At 39.1% G+C, this 8,458-nt stretch overlaps 1 protein-coding gene and 1 long non-coding RNA gene across 4 annotated transcripts in view; both read left to right on the top strand.

Annotated features, from left to right (window-relative positions):
- LOC114487514 (uncharacterized) overlaps positions 1-4,762 on the top strand; it is a 98,682-nt gene extending 93,920 nt beyond the window's left edge. Inside the window, exon 3 of the long non-coding RNA XR_003682676.2 lies at positions 4,748-4,762. This is a non-coding gene — a long non-coding RNA (uncharacterized lncRNA). The remainder of the gene's footprint in view (positions 1-4,747) is intronic.
- Positions 1-8,458, top strand: part of NALF1 (NALCN channel auxiliary factor 1) — a 591,782-nt gene that overhangs the window by 330,081 nt on the left and 253,243 nt on the right. The gene's annotated exons all lie outside the window — the stretch shown is intronic.

Here is an 8,458-nt window from a genome sequence, read left to right as displayed (position 1 = left end):
AGCCATGGCCGCTGGGCCTGCGCGTCCGGAGCCTGTGCTCCGCAACGGGAGAGGCCACGACGGTGAGAGGCCCGCGTACCGCAAAAAAAAAAAAAAAAAAAAATTGAAACACTAAGTTAGGGCCAGATTTTGGAGAGGACTTCAATACTAGTATCAAGAACTTTGGACTTTAGGTTACACACAATATGTAAACCCATTAAGGAATGTGAAACTGAATAGTGATGTAATTAGGCCTTTTTGATAATAAATTAGTTGTCTTTTAAAAAACGTACAATATGCGGTCAGAGCCACTGGAGAGTCTATTATAAATACTGTCTATTTTGTCTTATCACATCTGTCTTCTGTTAAAGGCCATTGTTAAAGGCCACAATTTCAAGTGCCTCTAAGGCTGGACCACACAGAAAAGCTAAATGGATGAACTAGGCTGGCTGGAGGTTTTCCTGGGAAAGAGGCTGAGCGAGAGCTTGCCCCACCTACAGACGTTACATTCTATTTTATTTGTTTGAATTTGGGGTCAGACAACACCAGCATGCTGGCAGGATTCAGCCTGAGGCCTCTGTGCCTGCAGCCTGTTCTCCAGGCTCCAATCAGCTAACACAAGGGCCACCCACAGGCTGCATGCATCTCAGGGCATGGGCTGTGTTCAGTGGAACTTTATCTGTCAACTGCTAAATGGTTATTTTCACAAATACAGACATAAACAAGCTGCATCTCCATTTTTATAGATTCTTTTGAAAAGAAAAAAAATGCATTAAATAACAGTATTGGTACTAATTCATCTGTATTTTCCGAAAGCTTTTAGGCAATCAGATTACACAAAAAGGTCATATGTGGTGGGGAGGGGGGTTTAGATTTAACTATGTATCTGCTTTCACTTTTTTCTCATTGTCTGAAAAAAATTTTGAAATTCTGGAATTTATTGTGGTTTTTTTTTTTTTTTTTTTTTTTTTTGTGGTACGCGGGCCTCCCTCTGTTGTGGCCTCTCCCGTTGCGGGGCACAGGCCCCGGACGCGCAGGCCCAGCGGCCATGGCTCACGGGCCCAGCCGCTCCGCGGCACGCGAGATCCTCCCGGACCGGGGCGCGAACCCGGCTCCCCTGCATCGGCAGGCGGACGCGCAACCACCGCGCCACCAGGGAAGCCCCTGGAATTTATTGTTTAAGTGGTTATAAGAAGTATAATATTTTACAGAGATTTTAAAAAGGAAGGTGTATCCAAAGTCGTAAGGGGCTCTGGGTTCTTTGGGAGGTGACCTGCGGTAATGTAACCAGGAGGGAATAGGTGGGTTCCCATAAAGTTGGCTTCTCGTTAAGGCCATTGCGGTTCTCATTTTATAATTTTAGATGAATACCATTTGGCAACTTACTCTTCTAAATTAATAACAACTTAGCTGTGCAATAAGGCATCTCTTTAAATAAAAATCTCCCAAGGTATTTAACTCAGAGAAATGTAGGGGAGATTTATACTGTGTTTCCTAAAGGATGGGGTGCTGGAGAGATGAAGGGGAGCCTGCAAAGCTCAAACATATCTTTAAAGTCTTCTTTGAAAAACAAAAATTGATGTTAACTGCATTTTTCTAATTTTCACGCTATCGATAAGGAAGCATTCTCAAAGTATTTCTATCATATTTATATTTTCATAAGAATCTCCAAAGTATCTTTAAAAAGAGGGAAGCCTTATTTATCACTTGAGATTAAACATTCTTTGCACTCTTGACCGTGTGAAGCAGGTCCTCAGTCGTAGAAATAGATTTCTCTGGTAGCAGTTTGAGCATAGAAATGATCTGTCCTGTCCTAAGTCAAGTATAGTCTGCAAATGATGAAAGCTGTAGTTAGTCCTTTTAAATGTGAAGGGATTCTTCCTGCCGCCTCCAAAAGAGAGCCCCAAACCATAATTCTTTTGCATTTGTTCATGTGAAACGCAATAAAATGCCCTGCAGAAGTTCCATCTTTTCAGTTGGATAGGAAAATTGTTTGTTGATGCTCTTATACATCAAAAAAATTTATTCATGTTAAAAGGAATGCCTGAAATCATGTATTTCACAAGGTGGAAAAATGCAAAAAAAAAAATCCTTCTCCCTTATTTTCTAGTAAATCGTTATTTCATTTATCCTTTTTAAATCACCACATTCAACAGAAAGTAGAACTCTGTTCCCATCAGTGGCTAGCTTAAATAATCCACACGCCGAGGCTTACAACTGTATGAGGAAACTTGACTTGGTAAACGTGTAAAGTCACGTCTACCTGATATGTTTGACATTCTGAAAATGGGGCTTCTCTTTAAATACTTCAGTTTATTGAGTTGCTATACAAAATATTTGCTGTTTCGGCATCTTAGTTCTTAGCGGACCTCTTCATGCAGAAATAGGAAATGACACAATGGAAATTACAAAAAGTATTTCACAAAATGGAAAAAATGAGAGTCGAAACAAAGTGATGTTAGGCATAAAATGATATTTTAAGACATAATTCTTTACCATCACAAAAACAAAATGGTGTAGTTTTTTTTGTTTTTTTTTTTTGTATCCCTGTCCACTTTAGAATTAATATACGTGAGACTGTCAAGCCTTCCTGTGTGCTTGCTGACAAGCTTGATTGTAAACTTCTAACCTTATAGGTGATAATGGATACAGTTGACCTATAAACTGTGTGTGACCTGTTTTGATGGTATAGATAATTTTGATGCTCCTTTTATACCTGACCTTTTAAACGGAACGTTAGGATAAGTTTTAAAGAAAATGAGTTGCCTCAGATAAACAATTGAGTTGTCTATCAGCGTGTTATTTGAAAACAACACACAAACATTGCCCTGGATGATGTGCATATCAGGTAAATTCCCACAGTCACTTATACCTCAAGGAAAAGAGAAAATATACACACATAAAATAAAGTTAGGATAATTAGAGAAGAATATGTCAGATTAAGAATAGCAGGAAAAAAAAAAGAATAGCAGGAAAGACAAACCAAGGCATAAAGAAATCATTGTTCGATTATTTTTTCCTTTGGTCTCTAAATCTCAGTGTTCATTACAGTGTCCTCGATTTTCAGGATGGTCCTGTAAAAAATCACACATTATTAAAATAGTGTGAAAGAGTGACTTGATCAAGAACTTGCATGTGGCACATAGCCTAGAATTTCCAACAGAAGAGTAGAATTTTCGCTGGTTCTGAGACCAAGTGACTTAAAAAAGATATTATTGTATATAACCTTTAAATGTAAGACAGGATTTAATTCTAATAGTCTGTGAACTCTGTGGCTCAAGAACTCTCAAAATGTTTGAGAAAAAAATACTTTTAGTGTTTGAAGAATTTGTTTTTAAGTCGTCTGTATTAATAAAGTTTATTGAGTGACCATATACCAGTTGTATTTCCTTCTGGTATTCGTTTATTCACTAAATAATTAAGATAATAGAAGACCAGGCATCATTTCAGTTTTAACTGCAAGTATATTGACCTTTTGCCTTTGCTGAAGTATAGTTGTCATTAGGTTAGGGCTGCATCACAGTTGTGCATGTGTATGTGTGTGTCCTTGTGTGATAGATCTGTACATATATACACACGTATTTGACGAGTACTTAATAACATTAAAAAATCCATTACTACTACGTATTTGATGAGTACTTAATAACATTTAAAAATCCATTACTACTATGCCTTCTACATATATCCCTTTTCATTCATTTGCGCTGAATAGAAACTTCTGTTTTTGCAAGGATTTTTTTTGGATTAACCTGAAAGAATTCCTTCTGGCCTCTTACTGTAATGACAGTTGTCAGGGTTACTGTTTTTATTTCTCTTGTTGAAGAATCTTGAACACATTGTTAAGATAATAATAGGAACAAGAACAAAAATCAAGCCCCTTGTTAATTTTTTCATAGTCTGTGTGTATCCATTCATGTTTCTTCCCTTCATAATGGAGGCACCATCATTTGCAAAGCATCTCCTAGGTCTGAGATCACTTTTCAGTTCTGCGTCCTTCTTCAGATGTCTTCTTCCCACCATTTTCTCTTCTTAAAATTACAGCAATAAAAATCTTACTCTTTGATCTTTAGTCATCATCCTCCCATATCTCCTTCTGAACAAAACTTGCTTACCCTCCAAAATCACTGCCCAAATTCAATTGACTTTTAGAAACCCATAGCCATTTTAAACAATGATCAGGAAGCAGACGTCTCCAGGGCTTTCTTATTTTCCCCAACATAAATTGTTCCTGTTTCCCCACAATTCTCCCCCCAGCCCCTCAAATTCTTTTCCTGTAGTTATTCTGCAGTGGATCCAGCAATAGGAACCTTCCTTCGAGCTTAATACTCTCTGACATATTTTATCCGCCTGACTCCTTCTGACACATGATTAATATGTTCCCGCTTCTTATTTTTTAACATAAGAATAAGTCCATCACCAGATACGACTTTTTTTTATTCTTCTTTGTTGTTTACTCATAGATTCCGTGTACAGGATTTGTTTTATGTGATATCTCTTTAATTAGGTAATCAGTAGCCCATCTATTCTAACATCAAATTAATAAAATAAAATATCAGATCTGATTGGCTTCATCTTATTTCTTTTGGACAGCAATCAGAACTTGGAAGGCAGTCAAGATGTTTCCATTTCATAAAATAGTTTTCTATTTTTACAAGGGCAAAGATTCTGATGATCGGGAAACAGATAAAGTGTAAAATTACTTTATCTGCATGCGTGTGGAGGATCTGTTGATTCCTGATTCAGTTGTTTTGTTCTATTTAATTGTCAGATGCAGCAAAGACACATTTAATCATCATTAACTAAAGGCCTCCAACTATGAGAGGTGCTAAAAGCCTATGAAGATACAGGAGGCTGGGCTCCTGACCCTCAGCTGTTTATATATGATGAGGAAGATTCGCAGGCACACCAATATCTATGGTACCCATCGGATTACAGGAAGTGCCCTGAGGCCACTGCGAACTACTCATTCTGAGCCGTCACTGATGAAGTAGCATTGGATATGGATCTGAAATCAGCTAGAAAACTGTAATTGAAGGGAAGTGTACATCGGGGCAGGAAGTGACTTGTCCTGACATGGCCCTGGTGATCAGAGTGACCAACTCTGTGGGAAGACGACCCAGGAAATAACTATACCAGATAAAACAAAACCGTGACAGCATTATATGTAACAAATAATTAGACATTAACAAAATTATGAAACATTGGTGTTTATCTGAATGATACATTATTCTGTATTATTTACTTTTCCATTACAGAAATGCTATTATTTAAATAAAACAGTAGGACTAATTAACAGTGCCAATGAATAGTAATTAAACAGTAAGAATGATTAATCACATATGGATGATAAAAATATAACAATACTGAGATAAGCTCAAGGATGTATTGTACAACACGGGGAATATAGCCAATATTTTGTAATAACTGTAAATGGAAAGTAACTTTTAAAAATTGCATAAAAAATAAATAAAAATATATAACAATATTCTTATAACATTTCTTTCTGTTCTTGGATACAGCAATTTATCTGAACTTTTTGTTGAACTCTGTACTGGATATTTAAAAGCCTTAGGCTATATTATTGTATACCCTCAGTATTCATAGATGTCAGAATTTTAGAAAGGAAACGACGTAACAAATCTAATCAGTATTACCTATATTTAATAAAAAATACTACTGGCATGTTGCTTTCCGTCCCGCTTTGCTGGGCTGCCTGCACCCTCAGGACAGCCCCCGTTCTTGGCGTGGTGTTAACATCGGATACGAACACAAACGTCCCTCTGACTTGCAGCTCTGCTCTTGTCAGACCCTCAGGGCGCTGATTCCTGGTGTCAGTCCAGTGAGGGCACCAAGCGAAATATTCTCTCAACAGTGGGGTCAGAGCGTGGGATTCTTAGGACTTGACTTGCAGGCAACAGCAGGTTTTAGACGTGTAGGAATCAATTTCCAGCTTTCCAAAAATGCCCATCCACTTTGTACCCACAGGCTTGCTTTGGTAGACCGGCTGTTAGTCAATTAGGTCCTTTAAATTCATCATACTGGCTCTCTGTGCCTAAAAGGTCTGACATTTTTACACCCACTGCAGCACGTTGGATGCCATCACCAATTAAATAGCGCTTTCTCAGGGAACATGCTTTCAAAGCACAAAGGTGACGGGAACTTGCAAAGTCCAAGTTGGTTTCCAAATACATTACAATTTAATAAAGAAATTGAGAAAGGACCGTGTAATTCGTTTGCCCTTTTCTGGGTTTTTTTTTTTTAGTTCTTAAGCAGTCTTGCTTCAAAAAACTAATTCGTTTTGCTGTTGAGTTTTCGTCACAGCCTGCACATGACATTGAACAACTGAGGTGCGGTCAGTTTATCCTTTGCTAGGCTCCTCTGGCCTTCTCAGAGGTCATCACAGTTTTGGAAGAGCAGCATGTAGACTGTTCCCCTGCGATCTCGCTCTCCGTTCTCGTCCAGTGCACTGCCCATTGGTGGACACCCTTTTTCTCCCACACTTGGAAAGTATAATCTTACTGCAGGTCAGTATTTTCACATCTTTTCGATGGCTGACAACGATATTAACCGTCTTGTCTTTGGGTGCCCTCTCCTTCCGTAGCTGTGAATTCACATCCCAGTCAGCGCTTCTGCATGTTTTGAGGTAGATGAAGGAGTGACCAGACTTTCATTATGAAAACTTCAGTGTCACAGGGAAGCCAATCACACGCCGCTTTTCAGTGTCCTATACGGGATATACAGGCATTTGGAAGGTAATTTTTAGGGAGTGGGGTGAGTCTATAGTCTAGATGGAATTTGCCAACATTTGCATTTGTTCCCTTCTGCTACATATGCTGGTGGATGAGCAAAGTCTAGTTTGCAGTTGGACAAGGTATCAGCAATCAACATTTTTTTGTTTTATGTTTCCTGTGCTTTCATTAAAATCTTCATAGAAATCAAGATGACAATTTAAAACTCCAATTTTCAGAATACCTAAGAGCTAGGAATACCATTTTTGATTTTGTGGCTGTGATTGGACACATCATTTTTAATATGTTACAGAAAGCATGATTGTTAGTACCATCTGACAAAACCAACATTCTCCCTTTTGCTCACCCGTGGCACATTTTAGCTGCAACCTCTGATTCAGGAAATGTAACTTTACTTGGTTTCATTGAGCCGTCAAGAGAATGGAATGATAACTGAGTTTGTTTGAATGATATGATATTGTATGTTTGTGCGGTGTGATAATGTGCGTTCATTTGTTCAGTATATGCTCCAAATTCAGTAGCTGTTACATTCTGAGTATGGTGTCTTTGGGGGAGACGAAATCTTTTGATTGATTTAGGAACACCTGTGTGTCTTATGCTGACTTGGGAGATTCTGTGTCCACATGGGCCATTACATCCCCTTCTCCACCGTGACCAGACTCAAAGTCTATTGAGAAGTATGCTCTCTTTCGGTTATTTACCTTCCTAGCCAGGCTGAATATGTTCTTCTGTCTGTCATTTAAAATACCACTGTTGTTCATCCTTCTTTTTTGGTGACGTCTAGGTCATGCTGGCTTGGTTGTAATCATGATTGTTTTCACTATATGAACTCTTAGGAAGCATGGTCACAATATTCATCATGTTAAAAATTAAACTAGTGCTACCTTGATGCAAAGCACAATAGTTAAGCCATAGGCAAACGGACACTGGTAAGACTCATGATTTCAATGCACTGAAGCTGCATCACCCGGAACGATGCAGCCACAGATGATCCAACACCGTGAACCGGAAGTCATGACTGTCAACATCAGTGGTGGGGGAGAGACAGAAACAGGGACGTGTTAGGTTCATCATCTCTGCCATACCCCCTGAAACCGGAAACGGTGCTGCTTTCAACCCCTATTTTGTGGGCTGACTTTGGAGTTTTGTACTTTCCCCCAGGTTTCAGCACTCATTGCCAAAGGCAACTTCTGGGGCTTTGCATCCCGGGAGACATTTCCTGGGCTATGGAACTCCCTGGGCAGACCATGATGCTTGCCTTGGTCAGCCTAACAATTTGTGCCTCTTGATTGCTTCGGGGTAAGAAGGTACACTGACAGTTCGAAATCTCACAAACTTCTTTTTCTTTTAAGTCTTTGCTCTCTGTTAAAGTGCAAATATTACAAAAGATATGAAATATGAAGATTACGAATTGTTTACCCTTATTATGAATGAGTTTACCAGAGAGTGACGCATGAGATTGCAGGAGTGGACTGGTTTATGGGATGGACTGAGCAAATCATCTCTAACTCTAGAAAGGGAAGCTGGCAGTATTATAGACAAACCTCCCCATCGCAAAATGCTGCCAATGGTTCCTTCCCTTCTAAGAGACCTAAATGCCTCCTGGTTTTGTTTTTTTTTGTTTCCTTTTTTAGAAGGAAAATTTAGCATAAAAGAAAGGATTATGGGGGCTTCCCTGGTGGCGCAGTGGTTGAGAGTCCGCCTGCCGATGCAGGGGACGCGGGTTCGTG

Source organism: Physeter macrocephalus, chromosome 13, assembly GCF_002837175.3.
Source record: "Physeter macrocephalus isolate SW-GA chromosome 13, ASM283717v5, whole genome shotgun sequence".
In the NCBI taxonomy this organism is placed as follows: Eukaryota; Metazoa; Chordata; class Mammalia; order Artiodactyla; family Physeteridae; genus Physeter; species Physeter macrocephalus.
This window is presented reverse-complemented; position numbering and strand designations above follow the sequence as displayed.